The following is a 16094-nucleotide window of genomic DNA, read 5'->3' on the forward strand; positions in this document are numbered from 1 at the left end:
TTAAATGTTAAGTATGGCCATACGACTTTTAAAAAGTTTTTTTTTATACGGATTTTTGAGACATTTGCTTAAATGAAAACAGTTATATTTTCGCATTATCAAGTCTTACAAAATCCAGGTTGTTAAAGAAAGTTCCAAGAGCTTGTTCTTCCTAACCTTCGGGATTTGGATTCCCATAACATAGCTCGCCTCGCCAAAATCTATCATTTGGAACTTATTGGCTAACCACCTCTTCGCGTTTGGCAGTGTCTCTACGTCATTACCAATGAGGAGAATGGCATCCACGTAAAGGACTAGAAAAACCTCCACTTTTCCTTTGATATATTTATATACACATGCTTCGTCAACATTCTTTTCAAAGCCATATGTTTTAATTGTTTCGTCAAAGGTGATATTCCAAGATCTAGATGATTGCTTTAATCCATAAATGGATTTCAACAACTTACACACCTTTTGATCTTCCCCATTCTTGATGAACCATTCTGGTTGTACCATATAGATACTTTCATCAAGATAGCCATTAAGGAAGGATGTATTGATTTCCATCTGCCATATCTCATAATCATATGTGGCATCTATGTATAAGAGGGTGTGAATGGATTTCAGCATGGCGACATGAGAAAATGTTTCTTCATATTCAACATCTTCTCTTTGAGTGTAGCCTCTGGCTGCTAGCCTTTCTTTAATAGTCTCCACTTGTAACGACCTAAAATCACTAATAAGGCTTAAGGGCCTTGATTAGTGTGCTGGGAGGGCACGATTGGATTATGTGTAAATTAAGTAGTTTAGTGCATGATTCTGTGATAAGCATGCTTGTATGGTTATATGAATGTATATGCGAAATGCATGTCTACAACTTTTAGTATGCATGTAGGCCCTGTTTAGCTTAAAGGGGTATATTTGTAATTTTAGCCCATCGAGGGCGTAAATGTGATTATATGTTATAATTGTGAGGACCACATTATTATCTGGGTAAATCTACAGCATGCGACTTGAGGCGATCCTAGGGAGCTAGTTAGCGGGAAAGTCACAACGGGACCTAATAGTTGACTTTGGGCAAGTCAAGGGGTATTTCGGGTATTAGATGGTTATTTGGGTTATCGGGTAATGGAAATAAATAATTGGAGATATATCTGAGGTTAGGAAGCTTAGGTAGGAATACTGGGGAATTTTACCATTTTGCCTTCGGGGACATTTTCGGTACCCCGAGCCTCGAGATTGACTTAATTGCTTAAGGATAGACTATGTAAAATCTAGAAAATGGTAGAACAAAAGCCAAACCGACCTTCCTTCCTCTTCTCTTTCTCTCTCAAAGGAAACCACAAGGAACCAAGAAGAACTTGGCTTGAACTCAGAGAATTGGAGCTGTGATTTAGGAGATTAGCTCAAGGATTATCTAAGGATTCAATCAAGAGTTAAGGTAAGCTATGAGTTTTATGCATGGTGGTTAAATTCTGTGATTATGGCTGAGTTCTAAAGTGTTTATGGGTTTTGGCATTAAAGGCTGAATTAAGGAAGAATGTTTGGGAGCTAGCTTAGTGAGTGTTTGGAGGATTGATTCTTTAGTGAAGGTAAGCTCCAATTTATGATATAGTGTTTGAATTCTGGGTTTTTCTGACTGGTTTTGGTGGTCTTGAGTGTGTGGGTTTCAGAAATTAAAGTGGTGTATTGATGAGCTTTTAGATTAGGTTTCTGTTGGCTTATGTTTCTGAAATCATGCAAGAATGTTTGTGATAATTGGAGTATATTATTGGGATGGTTATGGGTGGTTTTGAGTGAGGTTTGACTGTTAAAAATGGTGGTTTTTCTGGGTTCGAAGGGGTCAGGTCGTGGCATAGTTCTTGGTGTGCCACAGCCCTCTGAAGTTGATAGGTGGTGGAGATGGAGGGCGGGCCATGGCATGGGGTATGTAGGGTCACGGCCCGTGTTAGTTTTTGGACAAGGCTGAACCTCTAGTTGGGGCCATTCCGTGGCATAGGGAGCTTGAGTCGTGGCCCTTAAGGACATTTGTGGCCTTTTGGAGTTTTTAAGCGCGGGAACATAACCTAGGGTTCTTGGGATCGATTCAACTACCGTGTTTGGTGGAATTCGATGACCCGAAGGCTACATCCTTCTCCAAAAACCTTTTCACAATTCTTAATCGTATCACTTATCTTTGTTGTGACTAGGTATAAGCTAGGGGCTCGAGAAACGAATCATGCTCAAGAGGCATCTCACGTAACCAGTACATTTGGAAATTATAGGTAAGAAAACTGCACCTGGTTGTGAATTTATAATGGGACTAAGGGTTCCTTGTTTTGTATGCTTTATGAAGGATGGTATTATACCATGTGAATAACAAGCAAACAGCCTAAGAGTGCCAGAGTTTACATAGGCGCACAGGGCGCTGCTCAGCCACTGGTAGTTGAGGACAGCTTATTAATTACTAAGCTCGGTTTAAACAGACCGGAGTCAGTGGAGTAAATGGAGGGTGCGACCTAAGGGCGTTGACCCTACTTATCATGTGATTTGATTATTATTATTGATTCATGAACTTGTCATGCTAAATATTTGGATGTTGGTTTGTGGATTCTCTATTTATGTCTATGAACTTTATGATTAATGTGGATTGGTAAGTGTACGAACATGCTTAAAGAGTTATCTAATTGTTATCATTGTTTGTGATAAGATGTCATGTTTTCTTGCTGGGCCTTGGCTCACAGGTACTACGTGGTACAGGTAAAGGCAAGGGTAAGCTTGATCATCCCTGAGTCGGAGAGCTCTGGAGGCAGAATTTACATGATCAGCTGCTCAGCCACCACGGTTGAGGAGGAGACAGGAATAGGAGGGCCATAAATATCTATTTTTCCCTTAGAGTGGCTAGTGGTTGTTTGTACTCTGGAAATTTTGTAAACTAACTTTCAAACACTGTTTCTTTTGGGATCCCTTGTACAAAATGTTTAATTATATAAAATGTATCTTTTGTGACCAAAACCTATTAACCCTAGTTCATTAATGGTTTAAGTGACACATTTTTAACTAAAAGACTTGATTAGCAAGTCCTGCACCTTTATAAATACACAGTGTAGTGGTCTTGGCTATCCAGGTCGTTACACCTCTTGCCCATCTACACCTCTTTTCTTCTTGTATATCCTTTTACACCCAATGGCCCTGAAATCTTTGTGTGGGTCTAAAAGTTCCCAGACAAAATTAGAATACATGGATTCCATTTCTTGGTTCATGGCTTCTTTCCATTTCTTCTTTTCAAGATCATCCATAGCCTCTTTGAAAGTTAATGGATCATCTTTGTCTGTATCAGAAACAAGGACTTTTGCCTCATGTTTGTAGCGAACAAGTTGCCTCACAATCCTCCCACTACGATGTTATAGTTGGTTTCCTTTTCATGAATAGTGGTTTCCTTAGTTTGTCATTTGTCATTTAATGATGATGATGAAGGTGATGGAATCTTATCAGCTGTGAGTTCCTCCAATACTACCTTGCTTTGAGGTTTATAGTTATTCCTATAGTCATGTTTAAGGAGGGTTTCATTTGTTGAAACAAATACCTTTTGGTCCTTCGGACTATAAAAGTAACCACCTCTGGTTACTGGACCGTAGCCCACAAAAATGCATACTTCAAACCTTGAATCATGTTTCCCTAATTTAGGTCTAAGAATATGAGCAAGACAGCCCCAAATGCAAAAATGGTGCAAACTAGGTGTTTTTCCATTCCACAGTTCCACTGATTTTACTTATGGTCTTAGATGGGACCACATTCAAAATGTAAGACACCGTTTGAAGTGCATATCCCCAGAATGAGAGAGGAAGTGAAGGGAGCTTAACATAGACCTGACCATATCAACCAAGGTCTTGTTTATTCCTTTTGAAACACCATTTTGTTGTTGCGTTCCAGGTTTTGTGAGTTGGGATAGAATACCATGCTACAACATGAAATCTTTGAATTCTAAATCCAAATATTCACCACCTCGATCTGATTGAAGTGTTTTAAGAGTCTTACCTAATTACTTTCCACCCTCAACTTTGAATTCTTAAAACTTATCAAAGGTTTTAGATTTCCTAAGCATTAAGTAAGTATAACCATATCTTGAGCAATCGTCAATTAAAGTGGCGAAGTACTCATACCCACATCCTGCTTGTACATTGATTGGATCACAAACATTGATGTGTATAAGATCAAAAGTTACTTTAGCTCTATTTCCATTCACTGAGAAAGGACATTTGGTCGTTTTGCCTTCTAGACAAGATTCACAAACCAGAAGAGTTCCAACTCTTACTTCTCTCAAAGGTCCATCTTTTGTTAACCAGTTTATCATGTCTACTCCTATATGATCAAGTCTTAGATGCCAAAGATATTTGCCATCCACATTTGAAACTTTTTGTCTTTGGTTTCCTTGCGGTTTTCTACTTTAAATATTTCTGAGTTATTTAGCATTTTTTCATTAGGTTTGAGCATACACAGTTTGTTTGTATGTTCTGCTTGAAATTTTTTTATACCACTCATCAAAATAACAATCGCATTATTATTATAAGAAATATCGAAAAAATGTTAACGCAACATAGATAAAGAAACTAAGTTTCTAGAAAATCCAGGAATAAGACAAACATTGTTCAAAACAAGATAATTCTTCCCAAAATATAAACAGATAGTTCCCTTTGCTCTAGCTGAAACAAGCACTCCACTTCCAACTTGCATTGTCACCTCGCCATCAACTAGTTCCCCTAACGACTCAAGTATCTTCATAGAAGAACAAACATGGTTAGTGGTCCTGAATCTAAAACCTATGATGACATATCATCTTCCACTACACAAGCTTCAAGTACAAGAGAATCAAATTTACCTTTCTTTTCATCTTAGTGAGGTACCTATTAGAGTTTCTCTTTCAATGACCTTTAATTCCACAGTGGAAACATTTTCCTTTTGGTTCTTTCTTCTTGGAGTTATTGTCATTCTTGTTCTCCTATGCTTTAGGTGCCTTCTTGCCTTTGTTGGACTTCTTCTCCTTTCTCATGTCCTTTTCATTGTTCTTATTCCTCTTCTTGGTGTTATCCTTAGAGGTTGAAGGTTCCTCCACTACAACATTTGTCTCAGTCTCTTTGGTTATGGTTTTGTTAAGAGACTCAGATGCCTGCATTTCATTCAACAACTGGGTCATGTTCAATTCCAACTTATTCATAATATAGTTGGTCAAGAACACAAAGAAAGCAGGAGTGAGTGATTCAAGTATGATGCTTACTTGTGTACGCTCATCAATGACGACCCCATGTATTTCTGCTTCATGCATCACATTAATCATTCTCAAGACATGTTCATGCACATAAATACCTTCCTTCATCTTAGTAGTCATGTAGGATATATGTAATGACCCAACTACTCTAGACTTTAGACCATTACTAATTTCTATACTAATCTTACAAAAACATACATTTGAAATAACATATCTTTATTTCAAAACTGTAAGGTAAAGGTTTAAAACTATATAAAATTCATAAATAGGATATTGGGATCCCATTGTTTGAAACAAAACATAACTTTGACATAATGAAAACTTAATTAAAACTTATTACAACCAAATGCGGAAAAATACATAGAAAACCATAATTAAAGAGACTTCATCCTCGAATCGAACGCTCGGTCCATCGATTCCATCTCTCCTTAATACACATCCCCAAGCTTCCAAGAACCTTTCTCGCCACCAAGCTATTTTCCTGGACATATAAACATAAAGGAGTGAGCCTAATGCCCAGCAAGGAAAACCTAACATGTAAATCATATACATAAAATTCATAACACAACATATACTAAAACATATCATAAACATATGTCACACATACTATAATGGCCATTATTACTTGGGGCTCGTAAACTAAACAAGTCATATGCCCATTAGATTTGTGGGGCTTGCTAACTAAGCAAGTCATATGCCCATAAATTTGTTGGGGCTTGTTAGTTATACAAGTCATAAGCCCAAATCTACAACATACATAACATAACACATAAATCATAAGTTAACATAACACATAAATCATAAGATAACATATAGCATAACATATAATATCCTATCCTATTTTCCTTACCAAATATACCGGGATATGTGAACAAGTTTGGGACCTTGGGACACTCCTAAAAACCATCAAAACAAGGTGAGTATACTAATGAAAAAGGGATGAAAATAATGAAAGAACTATTCCATCGAAAGATACTTACCAAGAACCTTATGTTCAAGATCTTAGATTTCCTATCCAAGAATAAAGAATAAAGTTAGGATGTTGAGTAGAAAATTATAAGAACTTAAGGAAAACAATACCAAAATGAACTAGAGTTTGGAATACCTTGAATGCTTCTATGACCATTCTAAACCTTGAACCGAAATGTGCTTTAAACCTTACTTCCCATGTGTTTGGTACGCTTATAATCCCCAACCCAAGTGTTTAAGCACTCAAAAATAACCTAGTAGCTTGTAGCCTCTAAACTTAGCTTGATGAATGAATAAATGGCTGGGTACTAGGCCCTATTTATAGAGTTCAAGAATGAAAAGATCTTCATTTAACTTGAATAAAATAATGGCTTTTTAAGTGAAAAATATTTGAATTATCGTTCAGCAGAGGTTGAAGTCTCGGTCAGAAAGATGATGGACTTATCAAGAGGTTAAAGATTAAAATGAGAACGTTTTCAAAAACATTCACAAATTCATCAAAGGAGCCGATATATCGCCCCTAGTAGGCGATATATCGCCCCTAGTAGGCGATATATCGCCTGGGCCAGTATGCCCGAGGCTCGTCGAGGTGATCGTGCGAAGTTACGTGTTTTCGTATCCCCGTACTGCGATATATCGGCATACACTGAATATTTAAACACGAAATTGCACATTTTCAGCCTAATTTGAATTGAGTAAACAGCCTTGACTAAGTCCTCTAACGATTTCAAAGCTGCTGACAGACCCTAGGATATTCAAATATTTATCTTAATAAACTTAATCCTCAAAAATACTTCATTTTCATTAAACATACATATGACAAGTGTTACTATCTTATTGGGTCTATCTAAACCTTATAATATAATAAATATCACCATCAATATCACTCATATTAATCAAACCTTAGGTTAAAATTAATATTCTTAAACTATAGGTTAAACTTAGAAAATCTACAAGTGTTACTACGAGTGTCCAATTAAATCCTGGTCTGAACCAAAATCCACAGTCATAAAAATACTACTACTATTACTATTATTACTACTATCTAACTAGCTAAGTAAAGTTCTTGGACTCTACAATATAATATCATCATATCTACTTTGATTAGATTGCCACCCAAACATGGCTTGCATATATTCCATTATCTAAAAAGCAGTTTCCATGGGTTATTGCTTTGTTCTCAGAACATCATTCATTCTCACAAGCATGTAACACTTAGCCTTATTATTGGATTGAATCCAGGAGTCATATTTGTCCCAAATATTCTTCAGGGCATTGGCAACAGGCTCTTCATGTCCTCAGTCAAGACAAATTTATGGCTCTCAAAGATTAACATCAGATTCGGATTTGGTTTCCATATTATAAAATAATCGCCATTAAGTTTTTCAAGTGAAAGTAAAGCAGTTATTGGATTGCCACCGTTCGGCGTTACTAAAAGAAATAAAATACAATAATATTACTACTGGAAGAATATAAATTATTTGAAAAGTAAATATGATGCATGAATGCAACAATTAAAACACATAAACTAACATTTACTATTCCACGATAAAATTATCCAACAAATAAAGTGTTGCCTTAGGGTTGGTCAAGTTAAATTCAGATAGTTTATAAGATAATCTTGTCTTTATTATTTAAAACATAAAATAAGTCTTTATTTTCTCTTTTAAAAATAAAGTACTGCTTGTTTGGTCAAGAGGAAATTATCCACTGCAAAAGCTTAATTACATCTTTGTAAGTGTAACCCATTCTTTCAGAATTCATGACACAACTTAGAGAGTGCTGCCTTATAGTCGGTCAAGCCTAAAATACGTCACTCCTTCCTATCTTCGTATGAAGTCAACCTTGATATTAATATGTCTAGAAACATTCCCTAGGGGGACAGAAACAAAGCCGCCTTGAGGCCCTATTCCTATCTCACGGTGTTGTACAAATAATGGAGACCATAGGTCACATTGAGATGTTCATCTTGTACCACTTACTATTTTAGAAAAAAAAAAATTGTCTAATTAAACTAATCAATTAATTTCAAATTAATTACTATTTTATTAATAACCTATGAATGTAATTAATTACAAAATACATTTAATTATTAAAGAGTCTGTTTCTACAATTAATGTGATCTAGATAATTACCCATTACATTCATCTAACTTTACTAAATTTTTTTTTAAATAAAGTTGGTTATCTTAAAGGCCTATAATGATTATTGTCTTTGTTATTGTGTGAGTGGCAAAGTTTTAACTAATTTAATACTTAGTAGTTTACATGCAATTGATTTCTCAAAAATAATTCACATAAACGGTAACGACTATCCTAAATAATCATGTTTCTAAAAGATGCATGATTAATGAAAACTGTGGGGTTTCATGAATGACATGTAATTTACTAATGCATGATAATGTTGTCAATCAAACATAAATTAACATTTATTTAAATAAATATAATAAATAAACAATAAATGATGAACTGAGTACTATTGGGTATTTCTAAATTTACAACCTTTTAAAAAATAGAAATAAAATTACAAAATAGAATTTAAGTGGTTTTCAAGACTCCAAGAATGTTTCTCCTCTCTTTTAGGCTTTCTTGTTAATCATTAGGAATTTTTCAGGCCCAACTAATTAATTAGAAACTAACTTTCCAATTATTTCATTTAATTAAAACTAACTATTATTTAAATAGACATTTTTGTCATCTTTTTAATTTAGTTTAATTTAAATAATTAAATAATCAAATTCAAATAATTATTTAAACTTGAGATAAAATCTTAACCAAGTAAAAGATGGTTTATTTTTCTAATAAAAATAAAATAAGATAATTAGACTTTTAAATTCAAATAATTTAAAAAATAATTAAATAAAAGATTGTAGTACAAAAATTGGATCTAACTTGGGCACCAAGAATGGTGGCCTATGTAGCGTCCTAAATTTGCTAATAAGGCTTAGGGCCTTGATTAGTGTGCCTAGAGAGCAATAAGTGATTTATTATATTAATATGTGAATTTGATGAGTGTGTGATTAGAAATGCATGTTTAGGTGAAATAAATATGCATGTGGGCCCCATTTGGTTATTAGGGGCATGTTTGTAATTTTAGCCCATTGAGGGCATAAATGTAATACTTGTGAATATTGTGATCTTTACCACGTGCGAGTGGCGTTATATTTGTTAGGCGATCCGAGACAGTCCTAGGGAGCGGTTTAGCTAGGAAGTCACAATGGGACCCAATACTCGACTTGGGGCGAGTGAAGGGGTATTTCTAGCATTAGACATTACTGGGTTATTGGATTATGAAAATAAATTTTTGGAGATATATTTGAAGTTAGAACATTTAGAAGGGAATATTGGGGAAATTTACCATTTTTCCCTTGGGGACGTTTTTGGTACCCCGAGCCTTGGTGGTAACTTAAGTGACCTAGGTTGTGTAAGAAAAAACATAAGAAACACTTAGAAATTTTCCCAAACCGACCCTATCTCCCTATCATTCGATTTCTCTCTCTTTGGTTGCTTGAAGGCTGAAGCAAATTTTGAGAAAATTAAGCTAGGAATTCAGAACTCAAGGCTGGAGCTTGGGAGGCCTGTAGCTTGGAACTCACAAGAATAACTCAGAGACTTAATTAGGTTCAAAGGTAAGCTCTAAAATCTGGTGATCAATTGAATTTTGTTGAGTTTTGGTCAGAAATACAAGTTTATGCATGTGAGCTAAGTTGTGAATTACTCTTGGTTATTTAGGTGTGTTTTGGGATTAGTTTCTGTTGGGTAATGTTGTTGGGAACATAGTAGAACTGTTGTAATGATTAAAATGAGTTGTGGGATTGATTGTGGGTTAAATAGGCTGGGTTTTTGGTTGTGAAAATGGGGGATTTTTCTGGGTTCGAAGGGTCGGGTCACGGCATTGTTCTTGTTGAGTCGTGGCCCTCTAGAGCAGAAGGGAGGCCAGGAAGAGGGGCAGGTCGCGGCGCTCTATAGGTTGGGTCGTGGTGCGCATAGGAAAAAATTGGAGGCTGGGCATCTAGTTGAGGCGGGCCGCGACATAGGGCCTTGGGGCCGCGGCACTTAGTGGGCTATTGGACCCCGAAAAGGTTTTAGCTCGAGAATCCAAAAGTTAAGGCTCGGGATGGATTTTCTCACTCGGATTGGTAGAATTCAAGGTCCCAAAGACTATAATTATAACCCAAAGTTATTTAATGGATTAGAACTTGATGGATGGATGTTGTTGGCACGTTGTGACTAGGTTTTCAGCGAGGCTCAGACTAGGGGATTGTGCTCAAGATACCGGTGCTCGAAAAGCTTGGGACACAGGTAAGAAAACTGTTGTACCCGTAGAGCAGGGCATGGCCCTATAGTTTGTACTGCAGGGCACATCCCTATGTGATTGTGTCATAGGGCGTAGCCCTATTAAATATTTTTGTATTTGTTTAAGTATTTGTTAAGTTTAAGATATGTGTTGCATATCTATAAATGTACGGCAAGGGCCGGGAACGACGAAGGCCGAGTACGTCAAGGGGCCGGGAGGAACGTTAAGCAGGCGGAGTGCAAGTCGCTAGGGTGAGACCCTACTCGGATGCTTGGGAAATCCTCACAGTGGACACCGCGAACCTAGGGCCTAGGAAAACGCTTGGGACGGCATGGACGTTATGTGTTTAGCCTATTGGCGGCTTTGTTATATGCAGATTGTTAGTTATGCTTATGATGATTGCTTCTATGGAGTTTTCTTGCTGGGCTTCGGCTCACGGGTGCTCTATGGTGCAGGTAAGGGAAAGGGAAAGGTCAATCAACCATGAGTACGGAAAGTGTGAAGCGATGGGTACATGTTTGGCCTGCCTGGCTGCCATGGCCAGGGTATTTTTGGGAGATGATATGTATTAAACCTAATTTTGTTGTCTAGTCGACTTTAATCATATTTTGAGTTGAAAATATTTCTAAACAGTATTTTGGTATCCCCAAATGTATAACGCTTTTTAATTTCAATGAACGACTACACTTTCGAATTATATGATTTTTATTATAGTTTAGCTACACTTTTAACCTAAAACCTTGATTAGCGAGTTAATTGCACATTTTAAACTCACTTAGTAATGACTCTAAGGAAGTAGGGTGTTACATCCTAGATCACTACACTACTACAAAAAATGATTTTTAGGACTAGCATTGCGAGTCCTCTATTTGAGAGCCTTAAAAACTAAGGTTTTTTAGGACTCGCGTCGCGAGTTCTAAAAAATCTGGTTGAGTGCCTTTAATTAAGTTTTTAGGACTCGCAATGATGTTTTTAGGATTCGCAACGCGAGTCCTAAAAAATCTGGTTGAGTGCTTTAAGTAATTTTTTAGGACTCACTTTGCATACCCTTAAAAGAAAATTTTTTTTAAAAATACAGCTACAATTTTCATTTTGATTTAGAAAAAATATATCTCTTTGAGTGTCCAAAATGTATTATATATGTTAGATTTCTAAAATTTCGAAAGAAAATACAAAAAAATAATTTTTTATTAATTACTCAAAAATATCATTTCAGTATTTAGTCTACTCGGCTTACAAAATCATATTACATGATAGTTTATACTACAATCAAATTTTATCATCACAAAATATTAAACAAGAAATGAATACAATGTTAGTGAAATATATTTTTTATTCTAAAAACTTCAACTGTCAATGTTGTCTAGTATTGCGCCAAAGAAATGCATCTCAATAGACCTGCACATTATAAAAAAGTTCTTTAAATATAAATATATTATAATTCAAACTTATAAATAAGTAGACACACACAACAATTATAAAAATATATATATAATAAATGCGAGAATTAAACTATCATTATCATTATAGGTATTCATATAGTCAAGGAGCAAACAATATCTTGTTAGATAGTACTATTTCATAAAATGTTATTCATCCAGTACATAAATGGCAGAACAAACACCGTTGAAGGATCTTTCTAAGATTAATTTTCAGAATGTTATATTATAGGTATGATTCTAAAATCTCACGGACGGGGTTTATTCAGCAACCTGTTTTACTCATTTGGGAGAGAAAAGACGAGGATTTGATTCAAATTCTAGAAAGACCTATCCTGCACTTATAATCTCGAAAGCACAAATCTGTGATAACATTAGATCACATAGTTACTCTAAATCGGCTCTTTTGAAGCTCGGATTAAGAAAATTTTGTGATTAGTAGCAAAATTTAAATTCAACTTAATTATTAATTAGGCGGTCAAATGTTAAATATCCAGATCACAAATTTATCATTGTGGTAGCCATATTTTTCATATTTCCACACAAAACTAAGTACAAAAAAGACTATAGAAAATGGGACAACACATCCCCTAATTTACTAGCCTAGCCATATGTCACAATCAACACCAACATGTCAAACAAATCAAACAACACACAGGTTTTCATCCATATATCACCGCAGCACACAAAATTCTCATAACCAACTTCACTAAGACATGCAAGTTTTCAACCTTCCGTTATCACCACAGCACACAGAATTCCCAGAACCTACTTCACTACGGATGAATATCTAAGATATTCAAACTCCATTAAGTACAAAAATATTTGACAGATAGCCATAAATAAGAAGTCTTAACTCAACAAGGAAACTATTTTTTTATAATTCAAACTCAGATAAGCTCTAATAAAAATCTTTAAAATATATGAAAGTAAAACTACAATCAATTTCTAATTACATGAAACATGTTTGGTATTAATTACATGTTCTACACCTTGAACTGAGGACCTTAGCTAAATTGTCATGGACGTCCACAACATCCTATTAATAGTGGCACACGTGAGAAGTAAAGGCAGTGAGAATATTTACAAAAGCAATTCATAGTGCTTATAATAACAGACCAATTTCAAGCAAAAAAATATTCTAAATGTTATTGCTGCAGTGCAGGAATAAAATCCACAATAGCAAGAACTACTAAAAAAGACTCCAGCAATCAAAACCATCACACAAGAAAAAGAAACTCACAATTTATTCTTCCTTATGATACTACAACAAGTAGATGTAGCTGTTTTGCATATGTATATGTAGAAAGAAAAAATTCTACCACAGTACAACTTCTAGTTCTCGTGCTAGTCAAAATAATGAGTTAATGAAAGCATCAAAATATAACCATGGCATGGTCCAAGATATTCCTATATTAATTATTTATAATTACACTTATTAATTTAGAGATGAGTAGTCTGTAGACCACAACAATAATTAAGGTAAATCAAATCATAAAGATTAGTTAAATAATAATTGAGTTTTGAGTATAGCTTAGCTAAGCTAAGGAGGACTAAGTCCACTTAAGAAGCTATATGTGAATGTTTTACAGTAGTACTACTAGTTGTACATTTCAAGAAAAATAACATAATCCTCAGCTCTACAAATTCATGTTATACAGTTACAAAGGAAGCCAAGATATGAATAACAACTAACATTTTGTGCACACAAGTTTCAAATTTTGACTAATATACAGTATAAAGAGAACACTAATATGGCATGAAAAATATCACTCATAAAGCCTCCATAGGACATTCCTATCCTTGCCGACATAACTCACTTAAAAATAATAAAATTGTTAATAGAGATTGAGTGTACCAAACTTCAATGGCGTGAAGTTTGCATTCTTAGGCTTCACTTTATTTTACCAATCCTTATTTATATTCTACATTTAGGATTGACTAATTTCTAAAATTACATTCACATGAAGACAGATATTTCAGTACCAGATGTGTAGTAGAGTTGTGCTTAATTATACCTGTTCCATTTCCATACGAAAGATCTAATACTTTGAGCTTTGCTCTCAGAATTTGCATGATCACCACGAGTAATCCAAAATTCCCTTTCAGGTCTCCAATCTAAAAGTTTGCATTAAAATCAAATAAAGTTTGAAACTAATAAACATTAATTTGAAATCTAAGCTCAATTAATTAAACCATATTTTGTAATCTTACAACTCAGAAATTACTTTGGACACTTTAATTAATCTTTCTAAGCATTATTATTACAAGGGAGAGCCAATAATTTTGAAGAAAACTTTGATTTCATGAATATTCAATCACCTGACAACTTTAGCCTAAATGATGATTGAAAATTAATCAAATTCTTGTTATTATTACCTTCATGAATTTGGGAGCTCAAAAGTATTCTTCTTGTTGAAGACGTCAATATATATACTCATTAAATAAGTTTTTAGAATAATGAAGTCAATATATATACCCATCTCCATCAAACCTGCACACAGAGCAAAGGAAACAAAATCAGTGTCCAAATCTGACACCTAATATACAAGTTAGTTTCAAATGATCAAGATGACAACACTCAATTCAAGAAGACTTTATTTTTATATAAAATACAAGGTTGTTTATTCAGTTATTAGTCCTAGGTTTACTAATTTTAGTAAGTTTGGTTAAGTCCTATGTATAATAACCAGATCAGTTTCTTATCTGTAGACTAGCATTTTACATTATTCAAAGTAAGAAAATCATTGAGAGAGTTTTGAAAGCTCAAGACTTGTTGTTACTCTTTTCTCTTTTTTATTGCTTTCAGTAAAGTTAAATCTTTTGTTTCCAACTATCAAATAACCACCTAATAATAGTTTTACATCTGAACTAGTTTATTTATTTATTTATTCTGAAAAATTATTACGCTATGATTTTTCCAATAAGGAGGTTAAATGACAAAAAGAGAAATGTGACCCTTCGAAACAAAATAAACTAAGCTCAAAATCTATCAAAAAAATGGTTTTCACTACCTATAATTTGATTAATACAACTTATAAAATGATCAAAAGAAAAGATGTGTAGATACTAGTGATATCCAGCTAGTGGAGCAAACTTGAGACCACCTTGAAGAAACTCTCCATTTAAGCACTCCTGGATATGTATAGTATAGCATGTATATATACAGTATATACACACAAGTAGCTACCATGTTATATACTAAGAAAAAGCTCAATATAATAAAGAGAGGCCACGAAAGAGTTATATAATTATAAATATATATTATATTTAATCATCTAACAATAATAATAACAAAAGGCAGTAGTAATTTGAGCACACAAAAACTAGAATCACTCATAGTTTCATTAAATCATATTTTGTAGTTTCTTTGCATCAATTTCTCAAACACTTGAAGAGCATCAACCATTAGTTTAAGAGATCCATATGCCCGGTTTCCTTACACTACTTTCCAGCTCAAGACAAAAAACATCCAAAAGATAATATCAGAAACTAACCAGAAAATATCCTAAAGTTACAAGAAAATTTAAGATAAACAAGCAAAAATTTAAATCCCAAATTACACAGCCACCAAGCCAACGAATCCCAAATCTTAAAATACACCAAGCCAAAAAATTGGAATATATCAAAGCCTCCAAACAACTTCATACGAAACCTTACAAAACAGAATATATAGGCATTATAAATCTATTCATATATATAATATTATACATATATTTCTCAAATCTATATACATATGGAAAAAAAATTGTTAAAGAAAGCATACTTAGAGCAGAGACCACCGTCGCGACCCCTGCAAGGCCACCGCTCCACCAGCTGTGACAGATTGAGGGGCATACCTCAGATTGTTCAATGCCCCCACCGATGCGACCCCTGCGAGGCCATCACTCCACCAGCTGGAGGCTTCTGCTGGCGGCGGAGAACGACAACGAAGGGCTCGCCAGGCTGGAGTTTCAGCGGTGTCTGGTACTCCTGATCGGGTGTCTGCACGCCGGCGACCATCGGAGGGCAACCGTTCGTCCCTAGCAGAGCAGAGAGCATGTGAGAGAGAGAGATGGAGAAAGGCAAGTATGGATCGGGTAGGGTGGGAGAGAGAAAGGGGTTTTTGGCACTTATATTTTATTTATTTATTTATTTATTTTATAAATAAAAATAAGAGTATATTA

At 34.8% G+C, this 16094-nt stretch overlaps 1 long non-coding RNA gene across 2 annotated transcripts; it reads right to left on the bottom strand.

Moving 5' to 3' along the window:
• Positions 1-13717: 13717 nt before the first annotated feature.
• Positions 13718-15750, bottom strand: LOC133829225 (uncharacterized). Of its 2 annotated transcripts, XR_009891629.1 has the most exons (3): positions 15695-15750; positions 14308-14422; positions 13718-14046 (listed from the first exon to the last, which is right to left on the bottom strand). It is a non-coding gene; the product is annotated as an uncharacterized LOC133829225 (long non-coding RNA). The 2 variants fall into 2 exon arrangements; XR_009891628.1 differs by lacking the exon at positions 15695-15750 and having other exon boundaries at positions 14308-14756.
• Positions 15751-16094: the final 344 nt, after the last annotated feature.

The sequence above is a fragment of the Humulus lupulus genome, chromosome 4, assembly GCF_963169125.1.
Source record: "Humulus lupulus chromosome 4, drHumLupu1.1, whole genome shotgun sequence".
In the NCBI taxonomy this organism is placed as follows: Eukaryota; Viridiplantae; Streptophyta; class Magnoliopsida; order Rosales; family Cannabaceae; genus Humulus; species Humulus lupulus.